At 42.8% G+C, this 14,411-nt stretch overlaps 1 protein-coding gene across 1 annotated transcript in view; it reads left to right on the top strand.

The window, feature by feature from the left end:
- The window catches only part of LOC124556447 (ATP-binding cassette sub-family G member 8), a 327,261-nt gene that overhangs the window by 78,662 nt on the left and 234,188 nt on the right, over positions 1-14,411 (top strand). The window lies entirely within an intron of this gene.

Here is a 14,411-nt window from a genome sequence, read left to right on the forward strand (position 1 = left end):
TATCATTACAAAAGAAGAAACTAAGTAGTTTCTCGGCAAACATATGCTGTTAAATTCTCATTATTTTTCTTCATTTTTGTAACAACAACCATGAAAGAAAGATGTGTCTTAATTGTATCCGAAATATAAATTTTATGAAATCCAATGATTCCAGCAAATGAAATGATAATATAAAAACAAGTCAATTTTTTATGAGTACATTAATGCGTTTTTAAAAACCATATCCATTTGAAATGATCAGCGAAAACGCGACGGTAAAAATAATGGGTTTGTTTGTTACAAAATAACTTTCTTTGCAGCAGCAATTCACGCATCGAAACCATCACGCATAAATGCTATAATACGCAAAGACGCACTTTGAAAATCGTAACCATTTACCCGAACGCATCGTGCAAGAAATAAATAAAAGAAAATTGTGACTAGCAGCAGAAAAAAATATTTTATGACAAACAAACCTAATTTGTTAATGCAGTTTTCATTTTGTCATTACCAGTTTCCAGTTTCAGTGTCACTCGTCGTCAGGTGATGTGCCTCATATTTCTATACGTACAGATGCTCCTCCTAGACAGCAACATTACACGCATAGTTACAGTAGTTTTGACGCTGTATGTTTATGCACGATTTATTCGAGAGTGCAAAAGAAAAATTGGAAACTATAGTAGACGAAAGAATTTCCAAAATAGGTAGTGTTTCGAAAACGTAATAACTAATGGAATATTTAAAGTGTTGTAAGTGATATGAATTTTAAATATACATTTTCTTTCTCTCCAGCTGCTTCAGTGATACCAAGCACAAAATATAAACATTTCATTCGGAAAGGAGCAATTTTTTCAAAAAGAAAAATGGGAGGAAGGTGAAGTTTAAACGTTTCGTAGGCGATGAGGTCGTTAGTATATGTAGAATATTTCGACAGTAACTAGGAACACTCGAAATTTTGTAAGTAAATTTTTGGAAGATTACATTGTTCCAATGGTTCAAACGGCTCTGAGCACTATGGGACTTAACTTCTGAGGTCATCAGTCCCCCAGAACTTAGAACTACTTAAACCTAACTAACCTAAGGACATCACACACATCCATGCCCGAGGCAGGGTTCGAACCTGCGACCGGAGAGGTCGCGCGGTTGCAGACTGTAGCGCCTAGAACCGTTCGGCCACTCCGACAGGCTTACATTGCTCATTATAATTAAATGAAGGTAATTAAGTTGTGAAATATATTTCGGTATAAGTTCAAATTGAGTTATTCAGAATATATGGAAATTATTTTGTATGCTAGTGCAAAGATGCAAGTAACTGTAGTTTCTTAGTAGTGCCTTATGAAATCAGCGATCGTAATTTAGTTCTTTTGATTAATCGCGGTTCTGTCAGCAGTGTTATCAAAAGAATGCAGGAGAATCATTTCAGCAATCATATATAGTTTGAAATACTACGAATGCTGAAAATGAAGTTTTTTTTTTTAATAATGTTTCATACGTATACTTAACTCACTCTTGATACTGTTAACTGTTACTGCCACGTTCAGGAGCAAACCTAACTATTTGTTAAATTAATAATTAATGAAAAATCCCGTAGTTACGACAATAATTTAATGATATTGACTTTAGTTGCTATTTTTTCCTAAAATTGTTGAAAGAAGTCGACTGGTTGTAAATGTTCATTCATGGTACATATTAAAAATTAAAATACCAAGTTGCAGTTGCAACTTCTGAGAAGACACTTCGACATACAAGTAGAATGAAATATGATATTGGTATTGATATAAATGGGTATCAGACTGGAGAAATATATATGTTAATCGACGTTATGTTGTGTCAGTATTTTAATTTAGTCTCCTTGAACTCGAGCTTTTGCAAAGCACTTGAAGAAGTAAGGATGTTTAGTAGTTTCCTATCTCAGCTTTTGGCTTCACTTAACTAAGGACGCTTATAGCCATGATCGTGGCCTCGCTTTGATATGTTCGTGTTTAAGGTCAAGGACTGGTTCGTGAAGAGAAAGCCTGCTGCGTGACACCTGCTCTTACAACAGGCTGCCGGAACTCGTCATATTGAAATCTCTGTCTAAATAAGATAAGCTGCGATTCTACGAAAAACTGGAATTCGAAAAGAATTGACGCATTGGACAATAATTCCAGGGACAGAAGTACTAGGTTTTTCGGTAGAAAGCGAAAACGTTTAAAATGATGGAAGGACCTTTCTGAAGGGGAAATAGACATGAAACATATATTTTAATGGCTTCCAAGATACAGCTGTTTGAAACTGTCAAAATTGCGATGAATGCGCGTGACAGTTTTAATAGATTGTTACTGCTTGTTTTGTTGTTGATTCTCCTTTACAACTCATGTTCAGGAAAGATACCGCCAACGATAATGCAGTAGAGAACGTGCATCTTGAGGTTGAAGCTCACTCTTGTGTCCGTGATTGCTTACAAATAAATTTGTTTGTTGGTGGGTTCCGCTTTGAGCAAATACATTTTTACTTCTTTATACCGAAACGTGCTTCGCTGAAGTTACAGCATCATCAGTGGTTTTTTAAAATTTTTCTTTCTATTGAATGACAGCGGAATCGCTCTTTGCGATCTGTACATATAGAAATGTTAGTTTTTAAGAAAATATATTTATAAATTTGATAACAGACGATTTTATCGTATATAACTTATTACTATACGGTGTGCTTTTATGTATTGTGCATTACAGTTTCTTTCTTTCACAGTTTGTCATTTTCAGTCGTAGAGAATATAATATAGAAAGTTATTTGCATCGGAAATTCACGACTGGGAAACTTGTGGCTAGCATTTAGCATTATTTTTAATGTTGAAGACTGTGTGTGTGTGTGTGTGTGTGTGTGTGTGTGTGTGTGTTTGGCTCGTCTGACTGTTCCTTGAGGGCAGAGAACAGAGTTCCGTTGCAGAGAGCTGTGTATTCGTTTATTATTTCTTTTCCTTAAAGTAGGGCTTTCTGCCTTTCGTAGTTGGTCGTAGTTATTAGCTTTTCTGAGGGCTGTTGCTGAATTTGAGAATTCTTGGGTCGGTGTTGATGTCTGTTAGTCTGTGCTCCACGTTCGGCGAATGCAGAATGGTAGCTATTACTTTTTAGTGCTCTTGTGTGTTCTGTGAGCCTAGTACTGAAATTTCTGCTTGTCTTCTAGTATAAACTGAATTGTAGTCCTGACTTGTCAGTTGATAATTATCACATGTGTAGTGTGTTTTTGTGCTGACATTGGTTGTCCTTACTTTCGTCTGCATTGGTTGTCCGTTTTGTAGGGTATTTATAATCCTTGTTTTGTGACTTGTTGCTTACCCGGTGAGCTGCTTTACTGCTGTAAGTGAGAATGTACCATTTACTTTTTGTCGTGGGTGCTTCTTGCTCGTGTGTGTGTGTGTGTGTGTGTGTGTGTGTGTGTGTGTTTTGTGCCTGTTCTTTGCATGTTTTTGGCGGTCTGTTAGTTTTTATGTGCTGGTTGATCCTTTATTTTTGTTTTTATTATGTGATTCATCTTGTCTGTAATTTTTGTGTCGTATCCATTCTCCACAGCTATTTATTTGATTATCTGTAGTTCATTTTTGTAGTTGTCTTCACTGAGTGGAGATTTATTTAATTTGTGTGGCATGTATTGGAACCCGGCTTGTTTGTGGCCAATTGCGTGGTTCGAGTTTTTCTGTATGCAGCGTCAACACTGTGAGCTATTCAAAATCCAGGGTAGGTAGGGTAATACTGATCGTCATGAGAATGTAGGGACTCCATTCTATCACAAGTTTGCCCCTATCCAATGGAATGCCCTCAAAGTATTGCTGAAACTGATTGTGCATGCATAGATCTTAGTGAGTTTATGTATACTTAGAAACCGTTGACAGCGGATAATGTGTTTACTTTTTTGTTGTTGTTTTTATTTTGCTCGGAATGATTCATACTATCGGCTGTTAACATATGCTCGTGGCCTCCTGAAACACGCCATGTATGTCTGTAGAGCCCCACCTTCCAGCTACCTCTAAATAGTCGCCGCTCCAACTTAGACATTTGTCGTGGCGTTGTACAAACTTTCCAGTACCCTCGTCACAGAAAGCAGCCGCCTGTGCTTTCCGCCAATTCTCTACACTGGTGTGCCTTTCGTTGTTTGTGCCAAAATGTTGTCTTCGTAGCCAGCGGTTCATGTGAGCAGAGATGAACAACGGGGGGAGCCAATTAAGGGCTGTATTGTGGGTGATCAAACACTTCCCATCGAAAATGCTGCAGGAGAATCTTAATTGCCCCTGCAGAAAGAAACGCATGACCTTTATGTTGTGTTGTCTGCATAGCTTCAGGCGAAATCTCTTACCATATCCACATAGTTGGCTGGAGGCACTGTTGTTTTAGGCATTTCTACATGATTACTTTGCGCTCTGAACTGAAAATAGTGACATGAAACCATCGACAGGCACACTAAATACAGTGTCCAACACATCTGTGCAAAGTTCCAGCGGATTTTCACAGTGGTTTCCATTTCGCGCCTAATGGGACCTTAGTTTCCGAATACGCCTCGTAATTCCATAGAAACAACATCTGCCAAAAATCATTCGTGTATCCACCTTAATACTCCCCACCCACAACCTCAAACCAAACGGCTTGTGTAGTCATGTCCAACATTCTACAACTACACTAAACGAAGAATAGTCTCTTTTTATAGCTATATAAATTATAGAAAAATTGCTCTAAACTTCGCTTTTTCAAATGAGACTGTAATAATTTCTGTCGCTAGTATCGAAGTTCTAAAAAGAGACGAATTCAGTGGTATTTCACTCTTTAGCATCGGATTACTAGTTTCAGAGTAATTACAACATATAGAACTTCCGATTTATCTATTTTGAACACGACACCAATTGCTGTCTTATGCAGAAATTCATTTTTTCGTACCGAAATAAGAAAATACGTGACGTCGGACAAGGAGGAAACAGAGTGTTGGACCGCTGCGATACCGGCATGAAAGTGTCTCAGAAGAAAGGTGGTTTTCATTCTGTCTGTGTCATTCACGTGTGTCGAGTGTTGTTTAGTTTGCAAAAATAAGTACCTTTAATAGACCGAGAAAAACTAGATATGCTAGTCTTTTACCGAGAGTGCGGGAGGAACTCGAAGACAGCAGATGAGTTGCACTCACAAAGGTATCCCGACAGACCGTGGCCAACAAGAATGACAATTCAGCGAACGTTCAAAAATTTGCTGTCGTAAGGGAACTGGAATACAACGTAGAGGGAAAGCAGCAAGCCTAACGAACGAAATATGCAGGCTTGTTATAATTCATCCTGAGCCAATTGTAGCTTATTTTATAGAGATCATGTTAAGAATGTGCGCTGCACGATTTCCGTTCTTAGTAGTGTTAATGTCATGACTCGCGTAAGGCGCCGGTTCCGGTACGGCGACGTTGAATTGAAACACAAACATCATTGTGGATTACAGTTGCGGGCATTCAACATGAGTCTGGACAAGGTGAGTGGGGCTTTACTCGTAAAGCTGTTTTATCACAACAACAGCAACAGTGCTGCTGATTTTCGCGAGAATACGGAGAGGTCCCCTTTCCGAACCGACGTGATTCGCAAGTTCGATGTAATTGGCGATTTCGGAATTGCTCCTGGGAGAGACCGACGGCCAGTTGTGCCACAAATTGTTGAAGCTACTGTTGCCATGGCTGAGATGCTGGACTCAGTGTGCGATCTTCGAGCAGTACACGAGATGTGTGACGACAGCTGGACTTCCCACCGTCCACCGTTCGAGAAGTGCTACGAAAAATTGTGAACTGGCATCCGTGCAAATTTCACATTACTCACCAACTTTTGCCACGTGACGCAGATATTCGAGTGGACTTCGCTCTTACGTTCCTTGCAAGGGTTGAAGTTGATGGCACGTGGCCTTGGAACATTTCGTGGAGCAGTAAAGCACACTTGATTTGTTATTTCTGTTCTGCATGTGCTTACAAATATTACCACAAAGTTTCATTTTCCTTCGATTACTCGCTTTTCACGGAGGCCCTCTCAAGTACAGAAACTTTAATTATAACCTTCCTATATATTCTGCAGCTGTTGCTCATAATTCGCATGTTAGCTCCAGAGAAATTGCGAATGCCTCTGGAATAAGTCAGCCCAGCGTTGTTTGCATTTTGCACGCAAACAGCTTCCATTCGTATATGTGTCACTTCACGAGCAGATTAAACAGCGTGATTGCAGCATATGCATGGAATTCTTCCACTCGGTCGGCCGGAGTGGCCGAGCGGTTAAAGACGCTACAGTCTTGAACCGCACGACCGCTACGGTCGCAGGTTCGAATCCTGCCTCGGGAATGGATGTGTGTGCTGTCCGTAGGTTAGATAGGTTTAAGTAGTTCTAAGTTCTAGGGGACTTATGACCACAGCTGTTGAGTCCCATAGTGCTCAGAGCCAGTTTTTTCTTCCACTCGGTTCTGATGCGACCTCAGGACTGTAAGATCTTTCTTCAAAGAATTCTCTTTACGAATGAAGCTACCTGTGATGTCGTCCAGACATCGCGGTGCCACACCGAAGTCGGCAACACATATCGATACCACAGACGTGAGGGAGGCCTCGCTGCATCCGCATCGACATATACGAGGGTGGTTTGAAAAGTTCTCGGAATCATCACGAGAGGTCACCGCTCTCGGGAGAGAGCTGTGGCGGTGACGTGGCTCTGTTGTTGTTCCCGCGTAGTGATTTGCGAAGAAGGAAAAAAAATCAAGATTCGAGCAGTGATTAACTAATTCGTAAAGAAACGTATGAAAGCAAAGCACATTCATGCCGATTTCCAGAACACGCTGGGGGACTCTGCTCCCTCATATTCAACTGTTGCCAAGTGGACAAATGAATTTAAATTTGGTCGGGAGAGCTTTGATGATGATCCGCGCAGTGGTCGGCGAAGATGTGTCACTACTCCAGAAATCATTGCAAAAGTGCACAAAATGATCATGGAGGATCGCCGATTGAAAGTGCGTGAAATTGCTCACGCTTTCCAGATGTCATGTAAAGGTTATATCACATTTTAACTGAAGAATTAGAAATCAAAAAATTATCTGCAACATGGATGCCGCGACTTTTGATGCTGGATCAAAAACGTATGAGAATGGACATGTTGGAACAATGTTTGGCCCGTTTTAGGAGAAACGAACAAATTTTTCTGCGCCAGTTTGTGACCACAGTTGAAACTTGGGTCCACTACTATACCCCAGAGACAAAACATCAGTGAAAGCAGTGGGAACATGCTGATTGTCCGCCACCAAAGAAAGCAAAGACAATTCCTTCGGCATCAGTGTTCTGGGATTCGAAGGGGATTCTGTTTGTAGATTATCTCCCCCGCGGCAAACAATTACTGGAGAATACTATGCTAACCTCCTGCACAAATTGCAACAAAAGATACGCGAAAAAAAGGCCACGTTTAGCAAGGAAAAAAATCATCATCTATCAAGACAATGTGCACCCGCACATGTGCTATCGTCACGGCAAAATTACACGAACTAAGATATGAATTGTTTCCACTCCCGGCTTATTCACCTGATATGGCTCCGTGAGACTTCCATCTCTTTCCAAAACAGAAAATTTTTCTTGTTGGACGAAGATTCACTTCAAACGAAGAATTAATAGCCGGAGTTGACAACTATCGTGCAGGCCTGGAGGAAACTCATTTTCGTGATGGGGTCAAGCCACTGGAACATCGTTGGTTCAAAAAAGGTTCAAATGTGTGTGAAATCTTATGGGACTTAACTGCTAAGGTCATCAGTCCCTAAGCTTACACACTACTTAACCTAAATTATCCTAAGGACCAACACACACACCCATGCCCGAGGGAGGACTCGAACCTCCGCCGGGACCAGCCGCACAGTCCGTGACTGCAGCGCCCTAGACCGCTCGGCTAACCCCGCGCGGCGAACATCGTTGGACCGAGTGCATTAATCTACAAGGAGACTACATTGAAAAATGAAAAAAAGCTTCAGTGATGTAAGTACTTTTTTTTCTATTCCGTTCCGAGAACTTTTCAAACCAACCCTCATAGCAGGCACTCCTGAAGACCCACTCTCAGCATAGCAGCGACCCCACGCTGAGGTCAATACGGTGTCGAGCATTCGAGGGCTCAGCCCAATTCGTGACCTCAGTCAGCATCATAGTGTAGGACCAACGAGTTGTTAAAATATCTCTGGAACTTGTATTGTTGGAAATGTCGAACATTGCACCTCAAGAGAACAGTTTGTTGGTTAGTGAATCAGGTCGTACTTTGCTAGTCAGTGACAGTTGTAAATTATCCAGTATTCCTGTGGCAAAGGAAGTGTATCAGAGTTAAGTAAATCTTTTATTCAATAATGTAATGAAATGAACTAAGATTTCATGAGTTCTAGTTTGTGTGCCACCTCACAGAACAATCAAACAACCCACAGTTGCGGCTGGACGAAAATAGTTTCATCTGATCACGACACTACCTTTACAAGTGATGGCAAGTTAACTGTAAGAAATATACGTTACTGGGTCGCTGAGAACCTGCGCTTGCTGAGACAGGATTAATGCGAGAGACAGGAAAGAGCGAGATTATTGCAGACTACATGACTGATCCTTACTTTTTTGGAGAAACATTAATGGGTAGAAGATACGCACAGTTTCTTGCACGATGGGTGCCTGGCTATTTGCTCGTTTGTGGCTAGGAAAGTGCTCACCCAAGTCTTCGCTGGTCGCTGGATAGGATGTGTAGGCGTCATCGACTCGCCTGCACTTTGGCACGATTTGACACCACTGATCTTTATTCTTGGGGGGGGGGGGCAGGGGGACGGGAGGGGGACTCATGAGGACTATGCAGAAGCTCCGAGGACGCAAAGGGATTTAGGACATCGCATTGCTACAGTATATGGAATGATATCGAAGGAATCTCTTCAGCCCTCCGGAAGTCCTTGCTCCAGCCATTGCTCCAGCGATTGCAAACTTGTGTTGCAGTCGACGGGGGGCATTTCGAACACTTGTTGATACAAATGGTATTTTAAGGTAGTGTTTATGGCCACATCCTTTTGTAACTTCCTTTTTGTTGCTTAATTTTGAAATGTAAGTTTGTATCTTGACATTAAATTGTTGGCGCGAAGTTATTATTCAACAATATTTATAACTCAGTTGCATGTTTTTGAGTGTATCTTTCTTTCAAATCTCTGACAGAAATAGGGGCATAGTTGTTACCGTAGTTAACTGGTGAATCATACTTTGATGCCACCTCCTTTGCCTTCCGCCTGGTGTGTAATCCAGCCACATATAACCAACTGTGATCAGTATCAGTTTTAAAGTGTTCTTGTCTATTCGGCTTTTGTAAGCAGACTGTCCTAGCTGTGTCAAGTTGGAGCTCACGATCAGCTTCACGCGACGGTTCCGTATAACACGCACTTCCGGAAAACAGCAGTCGCTTACATATTGAAAACAGATCAATCCCAACTTCCGTATATTGTAATTTCTCTGAAACTAGTTACCGAGTTTGAAGAGTGAAACGCCGTTCAATTCGTCTCTTTCAGAACTACGAGAGTAGCAGCAGAAATTACTATAGTTCCGTTTGGAAAAGCGAAGTAATTAATATAGCTGTGAAATGAGACTATACGTCATTTGATGATGACTTTCTCACAATTCACCTGGATGAAAAAAGAATAGCATTACCTGAAACGGTTCCGGAAATATCTGAGGTGAATAGTTTAGATGTATAATGCAGAAGTAGCGTATTAGTGTGGTGGGGAGCAGGCGGAGGCACGCAAGGCCAGCTGCGGCCGCGGGGAGCTAACTGTACAGCCGCAGGAATGCGCCGAGCTGCGCCGCTCACCTCGCCCCGGGCCAGCGACATCAAGCAAATGATATCCATTTTTTACATGCACACTCTACACACCACTGTCAAATGCCTGACGGACGTACATCCACTTCTGCATCACTATTCTGCAATTCATCTTTAGTGTTTGTCTTAGAGTTCATCGACCCACTTTTAGGCTATTTTTCCTACTTTCCACTCTCGAATAGCACTTAGCAAAAACAAACACTTATACACTGACGGAAAAAAATCGCAGCACCAAAAAATAATTAATGTAGAATAATGGAATTTCAGGAATACACTACTGACCATTAAAATTGCTACACAAGGAAGAAATGCAGATGATAAACGGGTATTCATTGGACAAATATTTTATACTAGAACTGACATGTTATTACATTTTCACGCAATTTGGGTTCATAGATCCTGAGAAATCAGTACCCAGAACAACCACCTCTGGCCGTAATAACGGCCTTGATACGCCTGGGCATTGAGTCAAACAGAGCTTGGATGGCGTGTACAGGTACAGTTGCCCATGCAGCTTCAACACGATACCACAGTTCATCAAGAGTAGTGATTGGCGTATTGTGACGAGCCAGTTGCTCGGCCACCATTGACCAGACGTTTTCAATTGGTGAGAGATCTGGAGAATGTGCTGGCCACGGCAGCAGCCGAACATTTTCTGTATCCAGAAAGGCCTGTACAGGACCTGCAACATGCGGTCGTGCATTATCCTGCTGAAATGTAGGGTTTCGCAGGGATCGAATGAAGGGTAGAATCACGGGTCGTAACACATCTGAAATGTAACGTCCACTGTTCGAAGTGCCGTCAATGCGAACAAGAGGTGACCGAGACGTGTAACCAATGTCACCCCGTACCATCACGCCGGGTGATACGCCAGTATGGCGATGACGAACACACGCTTCCAGTGTGCGTTCACCGCGATGTCGCCAAACACGGATGCGACCATCGTGATGCTGTAAACAAAATCTGGATTCATCCGAAAAAATGACGTTTTGCCATTCGTGCACCCAGGTTCCTCGTTAAGTACACCATCGCAGGCGCTCCTGTCTGTGATGCAGCGTCAAGGGTAACGGCAGCCATGGTCTCCGAGCTGATACTTCATGCTGCTGCAAACGTCGTCGAGCTGTTCGTGCAGATGGTTGTTGTCTTGCAAACGTCCCCATCTGTTGACTCAGGGATCGAGACGTGGCTGCACGATCCGTTACAGCCATGCGGATAAGATGCCTGTCGTCTCGACTGCTAGTGATACGAGGCCGTTGGTATCCAGCACGGCGTTTCACCAGGCAACGCCGGTCAACTGCTGTTTGTGTATGAGAAATCGGTTGGAAACTTTCCTCATGTTAGCACGTTGTAGGTGTCGCCACCGGCGCCAACCTTGTGTGAATGCTCTGAAAAGCTAATCATTTGCATATCACAGCATCTTCTTCCTGTCGGTTAAATTTCGCGTCTGTTGCACGTCATCTTCGTGGTGTAGCAATTTTAATGGCCAGTAGTGTATCATGCAAAGAATGAGCTTGGTCCCCTTCTAGCACCTGTTTATCGTACATCGTTGGAGCAAAGAAGGATACCTAGCAACTAGGAAACAGCGCAGGTCATTCCCGTTTTCAAAAAGGGTCGTAGCACAGATGCAAACAATGATTTCCTCCATAAAAATCAACGTGGTTTCCACACACAGAAAGGTCTTGCGAAACTCAGCTCCCTCTGTTCCTACATTAGATCCATAGCGACGACGCTCAGATTGATGCCGTGTCCCTTGACTCCAGGAAGGCATTTGACGCCGTCCCGCACTGCCGTTTAGTAAAAAAAAAAAAAAAAAAAAGAGAGAGAGAGAGAGAGAGAGAGAGAGAGAGCTTACCGAGTATCGGACCAGATTTGCGACAGATTCAAAACTTCCTTGGAGATGGAACACGTTGCTCTTAACGGAACAAAATCAACAGATGTAATGGTAACTTTCGGCGTACCCCAACGAAGTGTGGTAGGACCGCTACTTTTTATAATACATATAAATGATCTAGTAGAAAGCGTCGGAATCTCTGACTGTTCGTAAATGACGTGGTTTTCTATAAGAAAGTAGCAGCGCGAGAAGACAGTATCGATTTGCAGAATGATCTGCAGAGAATTGATGAATGGTGCTGGCTCTGGGAGCTGACCGTTAATGTAAATAAACGTAATACATTGCGCATACAAAGCAAAAGAAATCCATAGCTGTACAACTACACTATGGGTGAAAAATTGCTGGGAACAGCATCTACCGTAAAATATGTAGGAGTAACTACCAAGAGCGACTTTAAGTGGAATGATCACATAAACCAAATAGTAGAAAAGCAGATGTCAAACTGAGATTGATAGGAAGAATATTAAGGAAATACAAGTCACCCACGATGGAATTGGCGTACACGGCGCTTGTTCGACGGATTGTTGAGTACTGTTCATCAATCTGGGACACTTGCCAGGTAGGACTGATAGAAGAGATAGAGAAGATCGAACAGAGAGCGGCACGTTTCGTCATGTGTTCGTTAGTCGGCTCGAGAGCATTTCAGAGATGCGCTACCAACTCCAGAGACAGTCTTACAAGAGTGGCTTTGTGAATTACGGAGGGGTTTACTCGCTACGGTCGCAGGTTCGAATCCTGCCTCGGGCATGGATGTCTGTGATGTCCTTAGGTTAGTTAGGTTTAAGTAGTTCTAAGTTCTGGGGGACTAATGACCTCAGATGTTAAGTCCCATAGTGCTCAGAGCCATTTGAACCATTTTTTGAGGGGTTTACTGTTGAAACTTCGAGTAAGCACTCCCCAGGAAAGGTCAAAAACATATATATCCCACGAAATGACGAGAAAATTCTTGAAATTTGAGCTAATACAGAGGCTTACCGACTATTATTCTACGGACGCACCATTCGCTAGTGGAACAGGAAAGAAGAGTGTTAGTTAGTGGTACCAAAAATACCCTTCACGACACACTGTTATGTGTTTTGGAGAGTACGATGACAGATGTAGATTAGACGAAGGATGAGAAGGCAGACCGTGTCTGTGAAGGACCAGGAATCGCTGGAGGTGTTGAGGCCGTAGTGGTCGAAGACCGGCGTATCTCAACCTAGGTGACAGTAGAAAAAGTGCAAATCAGTCACTGGTCAGTTTTCATCTTCTTGCATGACATTATAAAATTGACAAAGGTGGCCGCCCACTAGCTGCTGCAGCTTTTCACTCATCCTAAAGGTCTGCCAAATTGAGGGAGCAGCGGAAATTTCATATCTTCGTTAGGCCATTCAAGATGACTTCAGCCGCCTAATAACCACGGTCGAGTGCTGGGTGTATTATTCTGGCCCCGAGACAAAGGAGCTAAACGAGCAGTGGAAACACGTGCATTCACCACCACCGGAAAGGCGAAGACTCAACCATCAGCGGAAAGTGTTTTTGGGAAGCTGCAACGGCCTGTTGCCAGCAGAATATGCTTGTAAGGACGAAGCTGCTCCATGACAACTCACACGACAGAGCTACGCATGCTGTTTCTTTAAGCTATCAAATATTGCGTCAATCCCTGTATTCTCCTCACATGACACCCAGCGACTGCTTCGTCTTTCCTCGAATGAAGAAATCATTGTGTGGCAGGCCATTTACAGAAGGACGACGAGGTGGAACTTCCTGAACAGACTACTAGAAGCAAGTTAGCCATTGCTGGCAAAATGTGTGACATCGAAGGCTGAAGACCTAACACCATTACCAACTTCCACGGTCGCCGCTTCACTCTTTCCAGGTTATAATCAGAAGTTTATGAATCTGCTTCGTGCGATAGAGCCAGCGCAACCTGCCTCCAATACAAGTTTCTAAATTTAGCTTACAAGCATGCACAAGAACAGCGTCGCCTTTCTTGCAGTGATTCTCAGATAAACTCCCGCAGCTTTTCTGTGTAGACTTTTTTGTGAGCAGTGCCGAACTTTTACGGTGGTGGGGTGTTAGGCCGATAATTAACGAATGTCTTCTTAAATTCGGACTTAAATATTTCGACTTTCTCATCTCTTCGCCTTCTACGCCACACAGATTCACGAGAGTCTGTTTCTTTAATCAGCCTTCTAGTGTTCGGTGGCTTACGGCTCGGCGCAAGCCTTCTCGTCGTGGCACTGCTTTGGAGAATTTCGGCTCAGTGCCCATCACGTGTCTTAACATTTTATCAGTGAGCTACTGTGCTGTGGAGCGTCCATCACCCTGCATGCACCTTGATCGACGACGTTCAGCTTCTACGCGAAGAGCATAAACAGCCTGTCATTATTTCGAACCGGAACGAAGTCCAGCGTTTTCATTGTTGTTCGACCCTAGAGACTGTGTTCCGTTTGTGATGACCTGGCTGTCGACGAATGCCTGCCAAAGAGTCCCCTCCCCACAGTCTCCTCACAGCTTTTATCCCATACATACAGAAAAACGGATATCAGCAGTTCACGATATTCTCGAATACTGTTTTGCAATAACATTGTTTTTCGTGGGTCAAGATGAAATTTTCTCGGCCGTGCGTAGAGATGAGGTTGGTATCAATGGCATTTTGTTTTCAATATGATGGTACATATGGTGCAGTAGAGTGAACCAAGTGTCAAATTAATGTGCAGAATAACT

Source organism: Schistocerca americana, chromosome X, assembly GCF_021461395.2.
Source record: "Schistocerca americana isolate TAMUIC-IGC-003095 chromosome X, iqSchAmer2.1, whole genome shotgun sequence".
NCBI lineage: Eukaryota > Metazoa > Arthropoda > Insecta > Orthoptera > Acrididae > Schistocerca > Schistocerca americana.